Source organism: Xenopus laevis, chromosome 1S (assembly GCF_017654675.1).
Source record: "Xenopus laevis strain J_2021 chromosome 1S, Xenopus_laevis_v10.1, whole genome shotgun sequence".
NCBI classification, from domain to species: Eukaryota; Metazoa; Chordata; class Amphibia; order Anura; family Pipidae; genus Xenopus; species Xenopus laevis.
The window spans coordinates 25,825,684-25,847,964 of record NC_054372.1 but is presented as its reverse complement, the minus strand read 5'-3'; the positions used below and the strand labels follow the sequence as shown (position 1 = coordinate 25,847,964).

General features: G+C 39.4%; 1 protein-coding gene across 13 annotated transcripts in view; it reads left to right on the top strand.

The window, feature by feature from the left end:
• The first annotated feature begins 1,706 nt into the window (after positions 1–1,706).
• apbb2.S (amyloid beta precursor protein binding family B member 2 S homeolog) overlaps positions 1,707–22,281 on the top strand; it is a 162,533-nt gene continuing 141,958 nt past the window's right edge. For 12 of the 13 annotated variants that reach the window (XM_041579436.1, XM_041579441.1, XM_018243108.2 and 9 more), the window contains exon 1: positions 1,707–1,856. The gene's annotated coding sequence lies outside the window, so the exon portion shown is untranslated. The remainder of the gene's footprint in view (positions 1,857–22,281) is intronic. The other variant, XM_041579434.1, reaches the window with a different exon arrangement.

Below are 22,281 nucleotides of genomic sequence, written 5' to 3'. Positions count from 1 at the left end.
AGGGATGTCAAATCAAGCTAATATGGCAGCTGCTATCCTAAACAAACAGACAGTGTCTACAGCTGTTTACTCAGGTATGGTACAGCATTCTACAGAATAAATATATTGTTATAGCTTGCACTATTGTGGCAATAAACTGCTTCGGTAGATTTCATTCTCCTTTAAAAAAGAGGGAAATATGAAATTACTGGAGGGTAACAAATGTCAGGCACCACCTACTCATCATTATAATCACATATCTGATATCCTGGGCCTGTGCTCCTGTTAACAAAAAACTGCTCCGGCCCAGGGTACTTCTGTGCAAGCAGCACTTTCTGCTTCTTCACAAGGTTGCCACTAGAGTGGAAAGCAAAGCTTTGTCGTTGTCTCGGTGCCATTGAAGAATGAAGAAGCAGAAGAAGACAATGAATACCCTGGGCTGGTACAGTTTTCTGTTAACAGGAATACCAGAGTGGGATATCAGGTAAGTGTTTATAATTTATGCAACATTTAGAAGAAAGAATGACCTCGAAGATTGCACCACCCCATTAGGTATTTCATGATTCCCAAGAACAAAAAAGGATTAAAACTTAACATTTAATAATATATTAAAATAATCCAGGCTATGCCTTTGACAAAGCTCACCGAGTGAAACTCATGTCAGGCGCTGGTTCTCTCTTTTAGATTAATTAGGCAGGGAGCAAATCTTTATTCAACGGCCAGGTCCACAGATATGCGGGGGAACTCATGGGTTGTGTTGGGCTGATCAGGTATTGTAGCTGTAGAACTATTGACTCTAATACCCATGGGAAAAGAGACGTCGATGCGGTAGCTTTGAATAGGCAGGGCGCTGCAACTCTTACCCTTTAATACGATTCGATCGATGTGCACTGGGGGTTAAACTGCAAGTTAACAGCTCACATTGTGCCCCACCCTAATTAGAATTTTTTCCATAGCCTGGATTATTTTAATATATTATTAAACGTTAAGCTTTAATTCTTTTCTGTTCTTGGGAATCATGAAATACCTAATGGGGTGGTGCAATCTTCGAGGTCATTCTTTCTTCTAAATGTTGCATATATTATATTCTAATTGACCCTGCACACCATTCGTTCGTTTCTCAATTGGTGGTAGGTGCTCCCATTTCTATAAATTTGCAGTACTTATAGTGTTTATAATTGTTGGGTAGTGCCTAACATTAGTGTCCCTAGTGAATTAACCTTTTCTTTTCTCTTGAATGGCAAATGTCTTTACAATTCATACAGTTACACAACATCATGAAATAGAATTCCAGAGATTTTTAAAGGCACCATTTTAACATGGTATTACAAAGTGCAGTGGAAACTAGATTTTATTTGTTGTATGCCCTTCTATAACCGGGCGCCTTAAAATGCAGCTGGTATAAAGCTAAGGAATTGTTTGTACTAATGCTGAGAAAATGACATTTTTTTAAATATGATTGTTAACCAAAATGCAGCATTGTTTACCAGAATTCCAGTATAAAGCTCTGGTTTTTACTTGTTTTTATTAAAATATTACTTCTTGTATTTGTATGCTGCTAAATGTCTGATGTAGGGTGCAGAGCTGACGCAGGCATGATGAAACATACTGCAATAAACAAGCTGACTCCCTTGCAAGGATGCAAATGCATACTATACAAAGTACAGCAGATGGCACCAGACACCTTTGAGACTAGTACATTCATTCCAAGCCAGTAGTATGGAAGAGGAAAGGAGGGGCTGGGAATTGTTTCCTGAGTTGAGGGCTGAGAGCTGGAATCAGCTTCCGGCTGCAGCTTCTGGTCTGGGGGAGAGAGAGCAGAGAGCAGGGAAAGCTATCAGCCAGTACTGGATGGATCACTGACAGTTCTACACACAGTAAGTGAGCTTCACTGCTTGATGATTTCCAGTTGTATGGAGGAGGATCTGTTGGATTTAGCTGCTGGGAGACATACTGTGATTGTTCTGCTGTGTGTAGCTTATTGCAGTACTCCAGAATGTAGAATTCCAGTGGAATGCAGAATCGGTATGGAATGCAGCAGCAGGCATGGGGGCTGTGGGGACGCAGACTGTGCTGCATTTCTAGCTTCACTTGTCCCTTAATGGGCTCTGTTCCCTTATACCGGTTATGTTATACAGTCTGCTGGAGGAAGGAATGGCAGCCTTTTTTATAGTGATAGCCTTGTGTCTGTTTAGCCTGCTGTGCTCTGTATTGCCAGTGTATTGAAATAAGCAGTATATATGATACCAGCATGAATCACTGTACCTTGAATGAGCCAGTGATTTATGCATAGTGCTTAATCACTATTATTTGCCATGTATATACATATGGGCTTTCTCTGTGTGAGCAATAGGCTCCATACAAGGATACTGTGTTGAAGGCATGCAGAGGTTGTATGTATGGTAGCCAGTGTATAGTCCAGTTTGCTCGCTCACCGACGGGGACATTCAGTAACCGTGTATATACTGCAATGACTTGCTCAACAGCAGTCACCCATACGTTATCCTTGCAGTGCAGTGCTCCCCAGCTCCACTCATGTGTGTCCCTGCTACGTGCTTGCTGGAGCAGCCGCTGGGACTAGCTGTACCTTCAGTGACAGGAATGTATGGCCTCAGGGCTGGGAGACTATCAACCCCTTCACAGGCTTTCCATCCACTGAGCTTTAAACAGGAGACCTGCATCTGCTTAAACAAATGCCTTTTATTGAGTAGGAGTGAGGGAACATCCCAGTTTTCGTATCACTTTATTGTCATTGAAAAAGGAATTTATATGTAGAACAGATGTGTGTGGCTACCCTTGATTTCTGGCATCTGTGGGCAGATGATATCATGCAGGAACAGACGCAACACATTTTATCAGAAAGGACCTGCAATACAAACTGATACTTTGTAATCTCTATGAAAATGCAAAATAACACTTCTCAAGAGATTCCAACCTGTTACATTTATCCTACGAATGTTTCCATTTTATTTCTGCCAGTTTGCCTTTCTCCAGTGTGTGTGACAGTCCAAGCCAGCTGCAAGCATGCTAATGCCCTTTTACTATAGTGTAATTGATTGCTCCGTTCTGACCAAGGCACTAGTCTGTGTCTTCAGGTTCCTTCCACAATCCAAAAACATACTTGTGTTAACAGATATATGACCATGCTTGTAAAAGGGTTTTACAAAATAAACTGTAAGCTCCAATAAAGCATAAAGGTGGCCATATACGGTGAGATCCGCTCGTTTGGCGATGTCTCCAAACGAGCGCATCTCTCCCCCAAATGCCCACCTTGAGGTGGGAAATATCGGGCTGATCCGATCGTGGGCCCTAGGGCCCAACGATCGGATCCTAACGAATGGTAATGGACGTTCGGATTGCGGGACTGCATCAACGAACAGATGCGGCCACGATCCGAAGGGATTTTCCATCCGATCGAGATCTGGCCGACTTTCGACCAGATCTCAATCAGGGAAGCCCGTCAGTGGGGCCCCATACACGGGCCAATAAACCGCCGACTTGGTCTGTCGGCAGCTTTTATTGGCCCGTGTATGGCCACCTTTAGTCAGATATGCAAATTAATATAAAATTCCAAGCAAAGTGCTGAGTATTGTGACTGAGCTATATAAAGTACTGGCTAAATATAATGTCTCTTAAATGGGTAGTTCACCTTTAAGGAAACTTTTAGTATGTTATAGGATTGCCGATTCTAAGCAACTTTTTAAATGGTCTTCAGTGTTTATATTTTATAGTTGTATTAATTACCTTGTTTGTGTGACACTCTCCAGCTTTCAAATGGGGGTCACTGACCCCATTTAAACAACAAATGCTTTTTAAGGCTACACTTGTATTATTGCTTCTTTTTATTACTCATGTTTCTATTCAGGCCTCTCCTAGAGACAATATGCCAGTCTCTTATTGAAATCACTGCATGGTTGCTAGGGGAGCTTGGATCCTAGAAACCAGACTGCTGAAATTGTAAAATGGAGAGCTGCGGAATAAAAAGCTAAATAACTCAAAAGCCACAAAATTAAAAACAACAGCAAAGTGTCTCTGAATATCACTATCTATATCATATTAAAAGTTAATTTAAGGGTGTACCACCCCTTTAAGGAATATATTTTAAACTTTGTTAGAGGAATGAACAGTGCACTTGAATTGCTTTTTGAAAGCAGATAACACTAAAGCATATATTTATATTATATTGCAGAGATCTCCATTCAGTAACCCTTTGGTCTCAGCAAAATGTATAAGCACAAGTAGTACATGTATAGGATCTGTTATGCAGAATGCTTAGGAGTCAGGACCTGGGTTTTCCGGATAAGGCATCATTACATAAATTGGATCACCTTTCTTCCAAAATCATTTAAACTATAAATAACCCTAATAGGATTATTTTACCACCAATATGGATCCATGCAGTTTAGTTACCACCAAATATAAGGTACTGTTTAATTACTACAGAGGAAATTATTCTTACAATTTTGAATTATTTGCTGAAAATGGACTCTATGGGAGATGGCCATCTTGCGCTTCAGAGCTTTCTGGATAAGGGATCCCATACCTGGAATATTGTTATGCATGATAAATTGCTGTACTGAAGTCTGTTGTAGCTGTTTACCCACAGGCCTTTGTTCTATTCCTTCTGGTTAATTATGTACTTTATACTGTGTGGCCTTCCTTTTTCCCCAGTTGAATGTCTTCATTGATACTGATCACAATGTGGCATTTTGTCACATGTATTCAATTACAGCCAAGGTGATAATGGCACATACAGACAGTTGTATTTAGCAATGTTTTTCTTACAAAGTTGTGAGTAATCCTAATTACATTGTGAATGCTGGAAGGTGCGTCAGGCATATATCAGAAGAGTGAGATGCGTCTGTTATACATACCTGCCTCATAATGCACTTAGCTCTGATTACAATTTATCCTGTAGTTCCTGCGTTTACTTGAGTTGAAGGCATGTTGAAACACACTGGGAAATGTTTGTCTGGAGATGACACTGTGTAATAGTAAACCTAAATATTGTTTACCCATTCTTTTGGGTGACACTTGTAACTAAGGTGTTACAATAATTATTATTATGTTCTAATAATTATGTTTTTTTTGCAAAAAACATTTATAGAAGAATTCAGGATAAAGCTTTTGTGAAACATTACTCCCCTGTAAAACGATACAGGGGAGGTCTGTTGTACATTGTGCCTCACTTGCAAATTCTTCACCACATATTCATGTGTTTGAGTATACCTTGGTTTAGGATCAGTTATACACATCATTTTAATAGCTATTTGCTCTTTTACAGAGTTATAGCTTTGGTTTTAATGAGATCAAGGGGCCAATCTTATAAAAGGAGGAAATGTATAATCACAAGGCAGCACTCAATGACTATAGGTACTTACCTGTTACCCTCTTTTTCAAAAAATGCAATATCCCAGGATTTTCTGAGCACCAGCTAACTTATAATTTTTATTATTGTTGTTATTATTATTATTAAAATTATGCTTAGGCACATGCCCAGTACAGAATTCTCTAAAAAAAAAGTTTTGTACACTTGCCCAGGGGACACCTGGAATCGAAAAAAAGATAGTGGCATAGATCTTAGTATTTCTGGGTCATAAAAATCATTGTATTAAAATAATTATGTCATACAAAGAACTCTGCAAAGCCCTTTAGCAGACTAAAGGCTAAGACCAGGGCCGCCATCAGGGGGGGACAGGGGGGAGAGTTGTAGGGGGCCCCAAGGGTAAGGGGGGCCGGCCACGCCACACTTACTTGATTTGCCGGGCCCCCCATCTTTGTGAGAGCTGCAGACTTTGGGAAGGCATGGCCCTGGCCACGAATTTTCTTGTAATGTGAGGGGCCCTGGCCACCAATTTTGGCCACCAATTTTTTTTTCTCGTGGGGTCCTAGCCACCAATATTTTTTAATGGGGGGGCCCTGGGCACAAATATCTTTTATTATTTATAAACATGTGGTAACCCTAGCCACCAATATTTATTTTTGTTTTTTTACTGTGTGGTGGGGGGCGGACCTGTAGGTGGGGCTTGCAGTGGGCGCAGCCGATGGGGCCCCCGGAAATTTTGTCGTATGGGGTCCTGCGATTTCTGATGGCGGTCCTGGCTATGAAATTTTTTTGGAGGGTCGGAGGGTCTGCTGCTGGGCTCTCGTTGACTCGTTTGCTGTAACCGTAATGGATGTAGGAAATGTAGTTTAATCCTTGACCTATTATTCTTTATATTTTTACTAAGATTTGTTTCTAACATAAAACAAGGTCATGTTAAAAAATAATTTTCCCTTTTTAAAGTATCACAGAGAAGGAAATGGTGGAGGTTTGAATAATTCAGCAAGGCACAGTATATCTATGGCTATAAATCTAGCCATTCTCTGGTCACAGTTTTTATCTTTTTTTACCATGCCTCATTATGAGGAAAGAAAATAAGTGATTACTTTGGCATTTCTTGGATATCAAATGTCAGAAAAATCCCACCAGGGAAGTAGAGTATTGAGCCTGAAGGGTGAAGAAAGGTAGCAGCAGCTGCCTAGGTTTTCAGATAAATGACTTGCTTATCTGCTGGGATCACAGTTGCATAACTATGCTTAAACAAGCCAGATTGATGGAATTCACAGTTTTCTGGGGGCTGTCTGCTTATTTGCCTTTCATGGAAGGTGTCTTGTTTCAACTGGTTTATTGTCTCTTTGCATATTGCTTCAGCAAGGGATTAAGGTTGAAGGAGTTGTTCAATTGCCTGCTGTCATCACAGCCCATCAGTGCAACTTTTCTAGGCACAATAATCAACTGCTTCTGCTTTGCTGCACTAAATATCCACTAACAGATCCATAACTTCTTGCATTGTACTGTACATGGATTCCATTGTAAACCCAAGAATACTTTTTTATCATGTTCAAGTTGTATTGTGGATAATTCAGGTTTGAGTAATATTGTATTGAATTAACATTATCAGTGTGGTATGTGTCCTTAAAGGAGAACTAAACCCTAAAAATGAATGTGACTAAAAATGCCACTTACATTGGCTTCTGTGCTGCCGTGTAGTAATTATCTGTATTAATTACTAATCAGCCTTACATTGTGGCATTTCTATTCTATGTGTACTGTATATTTTAAGTGGGTCCCTAAGCTCAGTAAGTGACCAGATCGGCCAGATATCAATTGGGGAAGCCCGTCGGATGGCCCCACATACGGGCCAATAAACTGCCGACTCGGCAGCTATCGGCCCGTGTATGAGAGCCATCATGGAAGATGTGGTCTACATTAATTTATGGACAGCCTCAATTTTAAAACCTGCAGAAATTTTGTTGGATTGGTATGATGAAATATTGCATCAAAATGATGGGCTGGTGTACTGCTCCCATTCTGTTATATTGTAGGAAACAACCTGACTCGCTTGCTGTATGGAGGAATGGAAAGAACTTTCTCCTTTATGTGTTAGAGAAGTCATATTTTAGCATATAAACCCATTCTGTTATAAAGTTACTAAGATTTAATTTTCCTAGCATATAGTTCAGATTAATGAGCCTGAGAGTAAGATTTAATCTATGTGCGTTACCCTTGCACCCACCTTCAGCAATATTATGTTGTAGATTTTTATCTTTTATGACCGGTTGCTAATCAAGTAAGGAGTGTATTCTAAGCGCCGTAAAAAATGTTATTACATTCTGTTTTAAATGCAATATTTATCAAATGTATTCTCTCTTTTTATTAGTGCCCTGTAGTGAAAGAGTGATAGTTTACTTATACCTGCAAACAATGTTAAACAACAGAAGTGTATTTATGTCTGTGAACAGTGTAAAGCAGGCTATTTCTTGGGGAAAAAAGATTTACTTGTGTGGTTCTCTGGCCCATTTCTATTTCCTTCTGGGAAAAACACAACCATCCTCTTTTATTTTGTGGCAGGGGCTTTAGAGATACATTCAGGATCCAATCACATAACAGAATCACTTAGCTGAAAGGTTTTAAGGTGGCCATACACATAGAGTTCCACTCGTTTCGTGATTTCGCCAAATGAGCAGATCTCTCCCCGATATGCCCATCTTGAGGTGGGCGATATGGGGCTGATCCGATCGTGGTCATAACAAAGCATCAACGAACAGATGCAGTCCGCAAACCAATGGGATTTTTACCCCTGCCCTATAGATATCTGGCCGAATCTCGGACATATATCGATCGGGAACCAGTTGAAGGGCCTCACATACGGGCTGGTGTATGGCCACCTTTACTTATTGTTGCCTGGGGAAGTCATAAGGTGGGAAGATTAGTTGCCCAGAGACAAATCTTCTCTACTACGGGCGACTTATCTCCCCAAAAGCCTTCCCGCCGGCATGAATATGAATCGCCGGTGGGATGGCATACGAATCGCTTCGGATTTGCTAAGTCGTCTAATTTAACCATGACAGTGGAGCACATAAAGCTAATACCTATCCAGATAGTTTAGGGAAAGAACACCTGGATGCCCACTCAATAACAGGCAGCATGGGTAGTTTTGGCTATCTATATCAAACCAGCACCAGTTCAGTATGTGGTATCAGATGAATCAGTGTGTAAACAGCACACACCTCTGTAGGTAAAGACAAAAGGAAAAGCCACAGATATGGAATGAGTGAGCAATGAGTATAAATAAAATTTAGATATACTGAACACTGATCACAGGCTCAGTGGCTAAAGCTATGCAGTTTGGAGGACTGGTAGAGTAGCCGAGCTATAGATCTCTTTATAAAGAAGGCTTAGGGTAAAGATATTTATCTTACATATACATTATGAAAAACTTTGATATTATTTATGTAACTTTGTCTTCTGGCCTTCTTTGTTATTGACATTCCAAGGTATACTTTTATCAGAATCTTTTATCACAGTTCCTACAGGACTCTTCCTGTTCCCGAGATTAGAAACTGAAGCAAAGGCAAAGAAAACTAAAATAAATAAAGAGTATTTATTAAACATGTTATTTTATAAAAACTAGGGATGCACCGAATCCAGGATTCGGTTCGGGATTCGGCCAGGATTCTGCGTTTTTCAGCTGGATTCGGTCGAATCCTTCTGCCCAGCCGAACCGAATCCTAATTAGCATATGCAAATTAGAGGTGGGGAGTTTTTGTCCAAAAACAGGGAAGTAAAAATGTTTTCCCCTTCCCATCCCTAATTTGCATATGCTAATTAGGGTTCGGATTTGGTTCGGTATTCGGCCGAATCTTTCACGAAGGATTCAGGGGTTCGGCTGAATCCAAAATAGTGGATTCGGTGCATTCCTAATAAGAACTTAATTTGATCTGTTAGGGACTAGCAGGTATCTAACTCAAGAGTCCTGCAAGCACTACCAGTATACTATGTGAGGCTCTGTACTAGAAGGGTGTTGGCAAGAAACATACATATTCTATACAAATGCTCACAGATATAGTTGGTAAAGTTGGCCAAAATCTTTAGATCTTAGAATCTAAAGGGGAAGAGGGTATGACGGATGAAACATGGATGGAAACCTCATTTCATGTAACCCACAGTTTTGCCAGCTGTTAAAAATAAAACAGGGCTGTGTTGCACTTACTGTACTGTGCCTTGCACTTTGCAGTGGATTCAGTGTTATTATTACTTAGATGCAGGTATGTCAAATATTCAATAATAATATAAATGGCAAACTGCAAATCCCCATCTTTGAAAAGTAGAACAAGGGAGTACTTTAATCCGATATCTGCTAAAAATGAAGCCAGGGCAACTTGAAAGCATTTTTGGAATGCAGTAAAATAAAAATGTATCTATTTCCAAATCAAGGGAACTGATAAAGTAGTTGTACCTTCAAAAGGAGGTGGGGACATGTGAAATGAGCTCTCACTGAAAAATGGGTCTGTTATCTGGGCACTCATCAGCCTGATGTATTTAATATTTGACGTGACTTGCTTGGTGTAGGGCTGCTTCTCAATGTCGTTGTGATTTTTTTTGAAGTACAGATTTTCATAGAAAAAATGTAAAATGGAACGTAATGCATAATGATATGTTAATTGGACGAGGTTGAACTCTGAATGAATTTATCTGATTTTTAACAGACAGAATGTTGTTTGCATTCATCATTGGTCTTTTCCACCAAGCCACCCCCCCCCCCCCAAAAAAAAGATGGCAGTTTTATATGTATGACATTTTGTTCCAGAAATTGTGGCTGGGTCTCCATAAAACTGGTAAATGTGATTTGGGTTTCTTACTGCTGAGGAATATTTAAAATATGTTTAACTGTTTTCCCCCTGCTTTCTATTTTGTTGCTTTTTTTGTACTACCACTCCCTTTTGGTCCATTTGCCTTGTTTATTAAATGAACTGGACAGACAATTTTCGTTTTACACAAAATCCCTAGAGAGCTATTTTGATCCTTGGTTTTCACAGGAAGCTATCATTTTAATTGCTTTTAATCCCAGCAGTGTGTTAATTGGACATCATGTGTGCCATTCCAAGCATAAACAGCTCAGAGAAGCCTACAGACTAATCCTATATGGGGACACTGTGTGCCACGTGTAAACCTGGGTTCAGCAGGAATTAGATTAAACTACACTGCTCTATTTCTCAGAAAATAACCTTGGCATTAAGTGTTGTTAACCTCTATTTAAGCAATATTTTCAATTGTATATGTTCCTTCCTAATACAATGTAAATGCACGTTGGACAAATTGAAGTTATGGTCAAACTTGGCAAAAATTATTGATTTAAGCATAAATGATAAATTGCACTAAAATGCACTCCTTATACAGGTATTGGACCTGTTATCCAGAATACTTGGGACCTGGCGTTTTCCAGATAACGGATCTTTCCATAATTTCATTTCTTAAGTCTAATACAAAATCATATAAACATTACACAAACCCAATAAGCTGGGTTTGCTTCCAATAAGGATTACTTATATCTTAGTTTGGATCAAGTACAAGCTACTGTTGTAAAAGGGAAATAATTTTTAAAATATTTGATTATTTGATTATGATGGAGTCTATGGGAGAAGTCCATTCCGTAATGTGGAACTTAACTGATCCCATATATGTACCTGTAAATAAAATCCTACCAATTTGTCTTTTACATTTATTCTAGTGTTACGCACACAGTGAGGATTTAAAATTCTGGCACACCCTTCTACTTTCCTTGCTCATCTGATAGGAGTTAAGTTTTGTGCCAGTACAGGTATGGGACCTATTATCTGGTATGTTCTGGACCTGGGTTTTTTTTTCCATAATTTGGATCTCCATACTTTGTCTGCTAAAAAATAATTTACGCATTACTTTAACCCGATATGATTGTTTTACCTCCAATAAGGAGATACTGGTACAAAGTACTGTTTTATTGTTATAGAGAAAAGGGAAATAGTTTTTACATTTTTGAATAATTTGATTAAAATGGAGTCTATCTGCTTTGCCATCATTTGGAGCTTTCAGGATAATGGATCCTACACCTGTATGACTTTTGCACCTCTGTACGTTAGCAAGGAACATAGGGCAAATATATGGGTAGTTATCAGTAAATTATCTGGTAGGATGCCCGCGTAAGTGTGCTTTAAACACAGAATTTGACAGAGAAGAACCAGGTGATCAGTATATTCTGCCCATAAAATGATTAATTTTGATTTGTATATTAAGCCATTATGTATCTAAATTGTTTTGTTCTGCAGGAGTCTTCTCCACACAGGGCTAACAGTGTACAGAGTCTAAGAACAGTGCTCCCTTGAAATACATTTAAATACAAATAGCAGGCTAATATTTTGTACCTTTAAGTGTTAATGGCTAATGTCCAAAAAAATACTGTGTGGTTATCGTAACAGAAGTGTTTCTATGGAAGGGTTATGGTCTCTTTCTTGTGTCACCCTGTGTGACCCCACAAGTCTTTCATGCCAAACACCAGCCCTGATATAATGTATCTGTTGCCCCTTCTGTAAATAGGTGTTTCCATATGTTCCCTTTCCATTTTTCACACTCCATCTGCTGCATCCCTCCTGAACTCTGCTAATTCCCTTGATACATTTGAGTGTTTCTTTTCTCTGTTCTGTGGTCTGCCAAGATTTGTCCAAAAAGCCTCCAGCCAGTCCATGCGTTAATTCTGTGTTTGGCATTATTTATATAGCATAGGAATATTTAAAACACAATAAAAATGACAATACTGACATAAATATAGAGCAATGGAATGTAAAAAAACATGTGTCATAGAACTTAATCTAAAGTATTTCTCATATGTACACACTACACTGGTACTCTTATGCACTTATTAGCAATTATCTGAAATGTATTAGACTTCTTCGTATTATTTGACTATTGGTTAAGTTCACTCACCAAAATTATATGTGAGTTAAATGGATACTGTCATGATTTTTATTATATATTTTTTATTTCTAAATTACATTGTTTACACTGCAAATAATTCAATCTACCATATACATTTTTATTCCTGAGCCATCAAGTTTATTTTTTTAGATGTGATATTGGTGTGTAGTCAGCCATCTCAGGTCATTTTGACTGATCCTGTGCTTTCAGAAAGAGCCAGCTCTTCATGATGAAACTGCTTTCAGACAGGATATTCTATTTCATACTCAATGTAACTGAAGGATTTTTACTATTGAGTGCTATTATCACCCACCAGGGAGCAGTTATCTGGTTACATTCCCATTGTTCTGATGGTGGGCTGCTCGGTGAGAAAGGGAGCGGGATGATATCACTCCAACTTGCAGTTAAGAGTAGGGATGCACCGAATTCAGGATTCGGTTCGGGATTCAGCCAGGATTCGGCCTTTTTCAGCTGGATTCGGATTTGGCCGAATCCATCTGCCCGGCCGAACCAAATCCTAATTTGCATATGCAAATTAGGGGCAGGGAGGGAAATTGCGTGACTTTTTTGTCAGAAAACAAGGAAGTAAAAAAAGTTCCCCTTCCCACCCCTAATTTGCATATGCAAATTAGGATTTGGTTCGGTATTTGGCCAAATCTTTCACACAGGATTTTTTCACACAAAAAAGTGGATTCGGTGCATCCCTAGTTAAGAGTGACTAAAGTTTGTCAGAGCACAAGTCACATGATTGGGGACACCTGGGAAACTGACACTATGTATAGCCCCATATAACTCCCAACATTTGAAAAGTGTAAAGAGGGACAAAACACAGCACGGTGAAACATTTTTGATCACGCCCATTTATGACTACACCCCCTTATTACCATGTGTCCATTATACAAAATTTGGCAGGTTATTAAAGATTTAACACATTTCTGGGCGTTTTTGGGCTGTGTTTTATGTGTTATAACAGTTTTGCTAATTAAGGTGCAGTTGCCCTTTAAGCCATAAAATAGTTACATTTGTATCTTTGCTTATCTTAAATTGTTACAAATGTATTGAAGTGCAGCTACTCAGTGATCTGGGCTTTCTGCCAAAAAGCCTCTTATTTTAGTTAAGATTCAGAAACTTTGATTTCCAGCACTGATGCCAGAAAAAGATACAAAAAGAAACTCTGCACTTTTCAGTAAGAAACTCTGGACTGCAGGCTGAGCTGTTGAAATCAGGACTGTCCTGCAGAAAATGGTGGTCAAATAAACCACCCTGCACATTTTCCAGTATAGTGTCAGTGCTCAGGCCCCTATCTAACTACATCACTGCCATTTGACCCAGCCTAACTTTGCCCTGTAGTTCCCCTAGAACTGCAGAGATCTACAGCAGTGTTGGAGACCACGATCTTTGGTTGTGCCACTTCTGGAAATACATCAAGTTACAGGAATCGCCAGGTTTAAACCTTCTGCAGTTACAGGCCCATTACCTGCTAAGAATAATTTGAACCGGTATCACAATAATTATACTTCCCTACTGTCCCATTTTGTGGCACCCAGTCTGTGGTTTCATATAGCCTCTTAAATGTCCTGTTTACTTGCTAGTTGTCACGTGTAGGGTTGCCACCCGGCCAGCATTTTACCGGCCTGGTCGGTAAAAATGATGGTTAATCCCAATGTTATTAATAGGGAAAAAGGATAAATATATAAGATAAGAGGGTCGGTATTTCTTTCCAGAAAAGGTGGCAACCCTAGTCACGGGATGAGACTGACTTCACTACCTATACTACATAGAACACTTCTGTCAGAAGAGTACAGGACATGGAGCATGGGTTGCTTGGGAGGCCACCATTGTGACATCTGTCTGTTATGAAATACTTGTGGTCCACCTCTGTATCTACAATAATATATCTGCTGTTCCAACCATGTGAAAAAGGGTTTGTTTTTGTTAACTCTGTGCTTCCATTTGGAATGGATCCAGGTTACCAGCTATGCTTCCATATTCAGCTGTATGTCGATGAGCAGACAATTGAAAGTGACCATATGATTTGGGGGGTTCTTAATCTGTCACTTTCCTTGTTAAATCAGCTGCAGGTATTGCCATTTAGCAGTTATAAATAGCTTATTAATATCAACATTATTAAGCTATTCAGATGAAGAGTAACTGATACCACATTGTCCTATTGGATATTGAGTATATACATAGAGACTGTCTGCTGTAAAGCAGGGCAGACCTTCTGGAAGATAAACAGAAATAGTCATGAGTACCAGGAAAAGAATTCTTCATGAAAATCCTTAAAATCATGTGTGTATATATTTAATTATACAGCACTACTTGTATCCCTACACTTTACTTTTTACTATACATTATAACAAGGGTCACATTTTTAACTCACATTGCAGCACTGAGGAAGGTGCTGGAACCTTTATTTAGTCATCTGCAATTCAAGGGGAACTGGTTCACTTGATTTCCTTTGAGGAAGATCTGTTAGCACGTGTAATACAACTGTGAGTGAATGTACAATTAAATACACCCTTCTATTCTTAAAAGTGTGCACAGCAGGTGGTATAGTGAGTGTAAATACTCCAGAGACCCCATATCCTGTGCAGTTCATTGGTTTGTGCCTCTATACTGTCCCTCTCAGTGCTGTCTGTTTTACATTTTATTGTGTGCAAACCATCAGCCAGAAGGGAGCTAAATACAGCCATAAAATACAGAGCTCTGTATCTGAAAAACAAAGCTTATCTCTGTAGTGTTAATAAGCATAGCTTCATAATGTAAATCATACATATTGATGGCTGATCATAGCTGAATGCATGTGTTATTGTTTATTATCTTGCAAGATTATTTTCATGCAGAGTATAGTTGCTACAGATATGGTTCCTGTTATTCAGGTGCAGGACCAGGGGTTTGCCAGATAAATACCTTAAGTCTACCAAAAAATGATTTAAACATTAAATCAACCCAATAGGATTGTTTTGCCTCCTACAAGGATTCATTATATCTTATTTGGGATCAAGTACTGTTAATATTACAGAGTAAAAGGAAATCATTTTTAAAAATTTGAATTTGATTAAGATAGAGTCTGTGGGACATGGTCTTCCTGTAATTTCTAGATAGGGGGTTTCTTGATCCCATACCAAGCTGTTTTTGACTATTCAGTGGGCTAAGCAGCAGTTTGCTTTGTTTTCCATATTAATCTTCACTAAGGGGCTGATTCACTAAGGGTCAAATATCGAGGGTTAATTAACCCTCGATATTCGACTAGGAATTGAGGATTTAGCGCAAATACTGCGATCATACGATCGAAAGATTATTCCTTCGATCGAACGATTAAATCCTTCGAATCGAACGATTCGAAGGATTTAAATCCAACGATCGAAGGAATATCCTTCGATCAAAAAAACTTAGGAAAGCCTATGGGGACCTTCCCCATAGGCTAACATTGACTTCGGTAGCTTTTAGCTGCCGAAGTAGGGGGTCGAAGTTATTTTTAAAGAGACAGTACTTCGACTATCGAATGGTCGAATAGTCGAACGATTTTTAGTTCGAATCCTTCGATTCGAAGTCGTAGTCGAAGGTCGAAGTAGCCCATTCGATGGTCAAAGTAGCCCAAAAAATACTTCGAAATTCGAAGTTTTTTTACTTCGAATCCTTCACTCGAATTTAGTGAATCGGCCCCCTAAGGGTCAGATTTATTAAGGGGTCAAATTAAAAATTCGAATTTTTGAATTTTTTTTTTTTGGTCAAAACTCTCAAATTTGAATTGTGAATTATCCAAATTTGATTCGAATTTTAATTTGCCACCTTAAACCTGCCGAGTTCATGTATAAGTCAATGGGAGAGGTCCAGGGACCAATTTGGAAATGTGACTAGCCTTCCTGACATTCAAAAGAGTTTTAGATATTCAATTTTTTTTATCAAATAACCCCCCAATCGAATTTCAAATATATTCAAATTTATTAGAAAATAAAAAAAAACTCGCATGAATTTGAAATACGAAACTCTTATTGTACTTATACTTGTCACAGCCGGCACCCAATACCAGAACAGGTGCTAAGTACCCTGGTCTTGGCTCGGCTTCACCAGTAGTGTGACCACCGTTGGGCTTCGGGAGGAGCCCTCAGCTTACTTGGGTGCCACCTGGACTCAACAAGGGGTACAAGGCAAGATGTTCTGGCTAGCAGAGGGGCACGGCAGGTAGCAGAGTCTTTTGGGCCGAAGGTCACGGTACAAATGGAACAGGCAACAGAATCGTCAGACAGGCTGGGTCGAGGCAGGCAGATAACAAGAATTGTCAAACAGGCTGGGTCGAGGCAGGCAGATAACAAGAATCGTCAAACAGGCAAAAGGGTCAAAACCGGCTGATCAATCGAAGGGTTAAACAGTAGAGTAGTCGTAAGCAGGCAAGGTCAGGATCCAGAATTCAGAATAGTCAAAATAGCCAGGCAGGGGTCAAAACAGGGATCAAACAGATTCAGAATATAGCTCAAAGCACCAGGAAACGAAATCCTATCACGGGCACTGAACAAAACCAGGGATCCCTTTAAATAGTATTTGAATTTCGCGCCACTGCGCGCTGACGTGATGCGCATAAAACCAAGGAAGAGGCGCGCGCGCCCTAACAGACCGGCGCGGCTCAGTGCGGCGAGCGTCCTCGCCGAGGGGGCGGCAGGCGTCCCTGCCGTCCCCCCACTAGACCACCAGGTAAGTTCGTTACAATACAATAGATATTATATAGATTTTTGCAGCCACAGAATGTAGCTTGAGACTGGAATAAAAATTCATGTGTCCTTTATTTCAATTTCTATTTGGGTCTGTGATACAGGTGCAGTGCTTGGTGAAGTAGTAATAACTACTCCTGTAGTTATTGGGAAAATGTCTTCCACCTTCTTTGTGCATTCCATACATATGTAGACTTGTTAAGGCTGGCCTGTATGTCAGCTTCTTGCTTTTTGAAGCATGGTTGCTTAGGAGATGCTCCAGGCAATTTTTATCTTTAGTTCTTCGGTACAGGTTCTTTTCATCTTTATGTTGATAGATGGCCATGTAGTTATGAAGCGCTTCAAGTGTAAATGTCAGTGAACCACTTCCTATGTTTCTTAATGGGTTATGTACAATGTTACAGAAAGCAAAAAAGCTAAGATCAGTGTCGGACTGAATGCCAGAGGCCCACCAGGAAACCTTAAACCGTGGGCCCACTTTCCAAACTATTATTCCTCCTCTCCCCACTCAACCTCTTTATTCTCCTAGTCTTTTATCTCTACATACTATACTCTATTCTTCCATTATTAAGCCTCTTTTTTCCCATAAATAAATAGGGAATGACCATGAAATAGGCCAAATGGTTAGAGGCAAGAGGGCCCACTGACACCTGGGCCCACCGGGAGTTTTCCTGGTATCCCGGGGGGCCAGTCCGACACTGGCTAAGATATGAAAACTACTGTAGAAGTCAATGCCAACTTTTTTTATTAATAACATCAAATATGTAAATAGTGCTACTGTCTTGTCAGCAGCTGGTGTACAAAATGTGCCAAACATACAGCTAAACTCATGCTGATTCTGCTGTGCTCGAAAAAGATATTTCAGTTCAGTAAATACTGTAGGTGTAGCATCAAAGTTTTTGAAATACTGTCCATCAAAAATACAAGTTTTTAAACTTTTTTGTGCGGTTAATCCGTCTCTAACAACCCACATTCTGAAGAGCTTATAAAGCAGAATAGCGTACATGTATACATAACAGCTTTGTCCATTAGTTAGTCTTTAGTTTGGGTTCGTCAGGTTGAAAAATGATAAAACCACAATTGCGTTTATAGATGTAAATCATTTTGAAGGTCTTATGTAATGGGCTGCCCTCTGGGAAGAATGTAATAAGATGGCTATTGTTTGTTATGATCAAAGCCAATTTCCTATTCGTTGTTCTGCATTTTTAGACCTTGGAAAACTGTAATTTCTAACTTTGGATATTAACATTTTATATACAGGTATGGGATCTGTTATCCGGAAATCCGTTATCCAGAAAGTTCAGAATTACGGAAAGGCCATCTCCCATAGACTCCATTTTATCCAAACAATCCAAATTTGTAAAAATGATTTCCTTTTTCTCTGTAATAATAAAACAGTACCTTGTACTTGATCCAAACTAAGATATAATTAATCCTTATTGGAAGCAGAACCAGCCTATTAGGTTTATTTCATGTTTGCATGATTTTCTAGTAGATAAAAATAGGAAGATACAAATTACAGAAAGATCAGTTATCCGGAAAACCCCAGGTCCTGAGCATTCTGAATAACAGATTCCATACCTGTATTATTATTTTTGTTGGCCCTTTATTTGTGTGAATATTCAAGTGTTCTCTTGGGAGCCCCAGCTGCAGCTATGAGAAAGCTTTTAGCTAGCTTTTGGGTGCAAGACATAAGGCAGCCTATGCATCCATCACGATGAGCAATGACTGAATTATAGAAATGCACTGAGATGATTAAACAGCTTAGGTAACTGTCAATAGAGGGGCATTAGCAAAGTAATGAATCAGAGTAGAAGAAAGCTAGAGTAACATGTTAGGGCCTAAATGTACCAAACTTGTATTTGGGGCAGACAAAATATTTGCTCAATAATGCTGAATCAAGACGTGCTTGTTTTGTGTGGACAGGGGCAATGTGGCTTTTAACATTTCTGATTGGCTTGTTGTTCTTTTAATAGATATTTCTGGGGGACTTTTTGGGTTGTTTTGTTTATTTTAAATGAGAGGGAATATTTTATTGGCCTATACAGTGCCTTATTCATTTAACGTGATAAAGCCAATGCTGTAATTCAAACATTTTAAAAAATGTTACTATTATCATACAGGTACAGGTCGTCTTGAACATTCTGGATAACAGCTCCCATACCTGTACCTTTCAATGTTCAAATGTCACCCATTAATAATAAAGCACTTCCATAAGTACCTGTGTTTTTAGCTAAGAAAATCAAGGCATTTTGGCCACATTTGTTTGTTCTGAATATCTGCTGCTTTCCAGAAAGCTGCATCCGTTCTTGCAAGCAAAAATTGGGGCACTTGACATATATACGTTTAAAGTAAAACCAAAGAATGAAAACTTGAAAAAACTGGTGTGTTTGCTTCAGAAACACTACTATAGTTTATATAAACAAGCTGCTGTGTAGCCATGGGGGCAGCCATTCAAGCATAGGATACACAGTAGATAAGATACATTCTGAAGAATCCAAGTATTACTACGGAGCTTATCTGTTATCACTTAACCTGTGCCTTTTCTCCTTTTTCAGCTTTAAATGGCTGCCCCCATGGCTACACAGCAGCTTGTTTATATAAACTATAGTAGTGTTTCTGAAGCAAATACACCAGTGGTACCAGTGCAGGACTACAGTATTATTAATTCAAAACACTTTCATTTTTTGGTGGTTACTGTTTCTTTAAGACAGTTTGATAGTATTGCCTTTTGCAGTATAATTGATACCAATAACCCTAAAATACCATTTATCATTTTTGAAAATTCTTTAAAGGTTTGTGTCCACAAGGGCCGTTGCCATTATTTACTTAGCTTAGACACCCTACCTTGGTCTTGGTTTTCTTCAGTACACTGCCTTAAATAAATAATAAAATAACCACAGGCTGCATATTACAAGGTAAGCACAGATCCTTATAGAGTTATTTTCAAGGAAGTTGAACTAAAGTGATTGAATACATTGCATTTAAATTGTTTCCCAGACACCGGTTCCTTTGACGTGAGCTCATAAGAGAGATGCAGCTGGTGAAATGTATGCTAATTTGTGCTCCTAGATGCATATGTGCCCGCTGTGTAATGCCAAACAGTATATAAAATAAGCTTTCACGTTGAATTGTCTCATCCATGTGTCTTCTTGCTAAAGCTCGGTGAGTAAGGGCGCATTCAGACTTGGTGAGTAATTGAGGTAGCAGTGCATCGTTTTACAAATTCTTTTATTCTTACTGGGTTACACACAACTAAATATATGATCTGTTGCTCATTTTTTCCACGGAATGTGGAATTTTCAATCCATACAGCTTGAAATAAATACAGGCAACACTTTCATTTCTGGGCCCATCTGCAAATGGCAATCCTGTGTTGGACTGGACACTTGCATTCACGCTGTACTCACTTGTACAGATCCACAGTACTTTCAAAATGTAATACTGGCTGATTGGATATTGTTTTTATTTCTCCACAAAGAATAAAATTAACAGTAGGGAACAGTAGTGTTAATAGCATAATAAATTCCACATCTGGTTTTTAGCTCTGCTTGCCTGGAAACCCAGATGTATTTCTATACCTACATCCATTTCTCCCGCTTGTGCCCTGCTTTTATTTATTTAAACTTGAGAAGGGTTTAACTTGTGCTACTTTATAAGTAACTTTTTAGTATTAGCTCACAGCCCTTTAGAGACAACTGAATCATTCATATCAGTTTCTAACTTGTGGAGCTTACAATCAAAAGCACACAAACATGCATGCAAATCCAGTTTCTGCTTATATTTTTTTTTTCCCAGTCGCAAATATTCCGTTTGGACTTCCAGTTTTGCTAGGGGACATGTTTCCAAGCACCTGACAATTGCTTTACATTGGGCTTTAGAATTAGGTTAAACATAAATACGGGGCAATAAAAATGTCCTGAAATTTCCCCATGTGCCGAAGGCTCCATTGCTCTAGCTATACCATAAACAGTTTTTTGGGGGAAATGGGTATTCCATGGAGACCACCCTTTTTATTCTTGTTGAACAAAAGTTAATAAGGAGAAACATGATCTAAAGCAAATAATTTACATTTGTACTTAGCTTCTCTGCAGAGAGGCATTTATCTCAGAGAATGATGGCAGGAGTTAAAATTAAATGTAATTTCCTTGGCCATCTGTATTCTGAATGGCTGCATTCACAGAGCGATGCTAAAAACAGCAATTTATCTATTAAACATATATTGCTATTTCATAAATAAGACTGGGAGAAAGCCAATCATACATACTGTGTATTAGAAAACGCACTGATGGAAAAGAAATGTAATGCTGTGTATGCCCTCTTGTGCACATTGGAGGTGCAGTTGTCATTTTCTTTTCTTATTTTACTCTTATAAAGCTATATTGGTTAAAAAAGAAGACATTTATTCTTTTGAGACAGGTTAAAGGATAACTAAATTGTAACTAAAGAAGTAAGCTAGGATTGTTGTACATTATGTTTTGGGCTTCTGTACCAGCCCAAGGCAACCACAGCCCTTTAGCAAGAATCTGTGTCTCCAAAGATGCCCCAGTAGCTTCCCATCTTTTTTTCTGCTGATTCACTGCACATGCTCTGTGCTGCTGTCACTTACTGAGCTTAGGGCAGTAGCGATCCTAGAGGGGGACGGGCCCTGCTGCGTGACGCGCAGCCGGGCCCCGCCCCCTCCGTACGGCCACATTTGGCCGCATTTTCAGCGGTGAACGGACTGCCGGGGGGCCCTGAGGGGTTGCAGGCCTTGGCCCGCTCGCACCCCCTGCTCCCCCGGTAGTTCCACCACTGGCTTAGGGATCTAAATATACTGTACAGTACACATAGAATAGAAATGTCACAATATAAGGTTGATTAGTAATTAATATGGATAATTACTACATGGCAGCACAGAAACCAGTGCAACTAGCATCAGAATTTAATAATCAGCCCTGTAGCATCAGCTTATATTACAGACAGACCTCATTTTCTGCTTGATAATTTGTGACGACCCCTAAACTTAGCTTCTCAACAGCTGCTCAGAGCCCACTGAGCATGTGAGTGTCACAGACACTTTCCAAGATGGTGACCCCCTGTGACAAGTTTGAAGTCCTGGATCATTGCTGCTATTGAGTAGCTGAAACTTTAGGCTGGTGCAATAAGTTCAGTATATAAAATATGGAATTTTTAGGCATATTAATTTTTAGGGTTTAGTTCTCCTTTAATGGGTGCAGCGTCTGACTGGAGCCTTGGGGGCCCACCAGGGCTGCAAAATGAAGGGCCCTCCTGGCAGTCCCTGGGGGCCCCCTCCCAACCGCTAAACTCACGCCA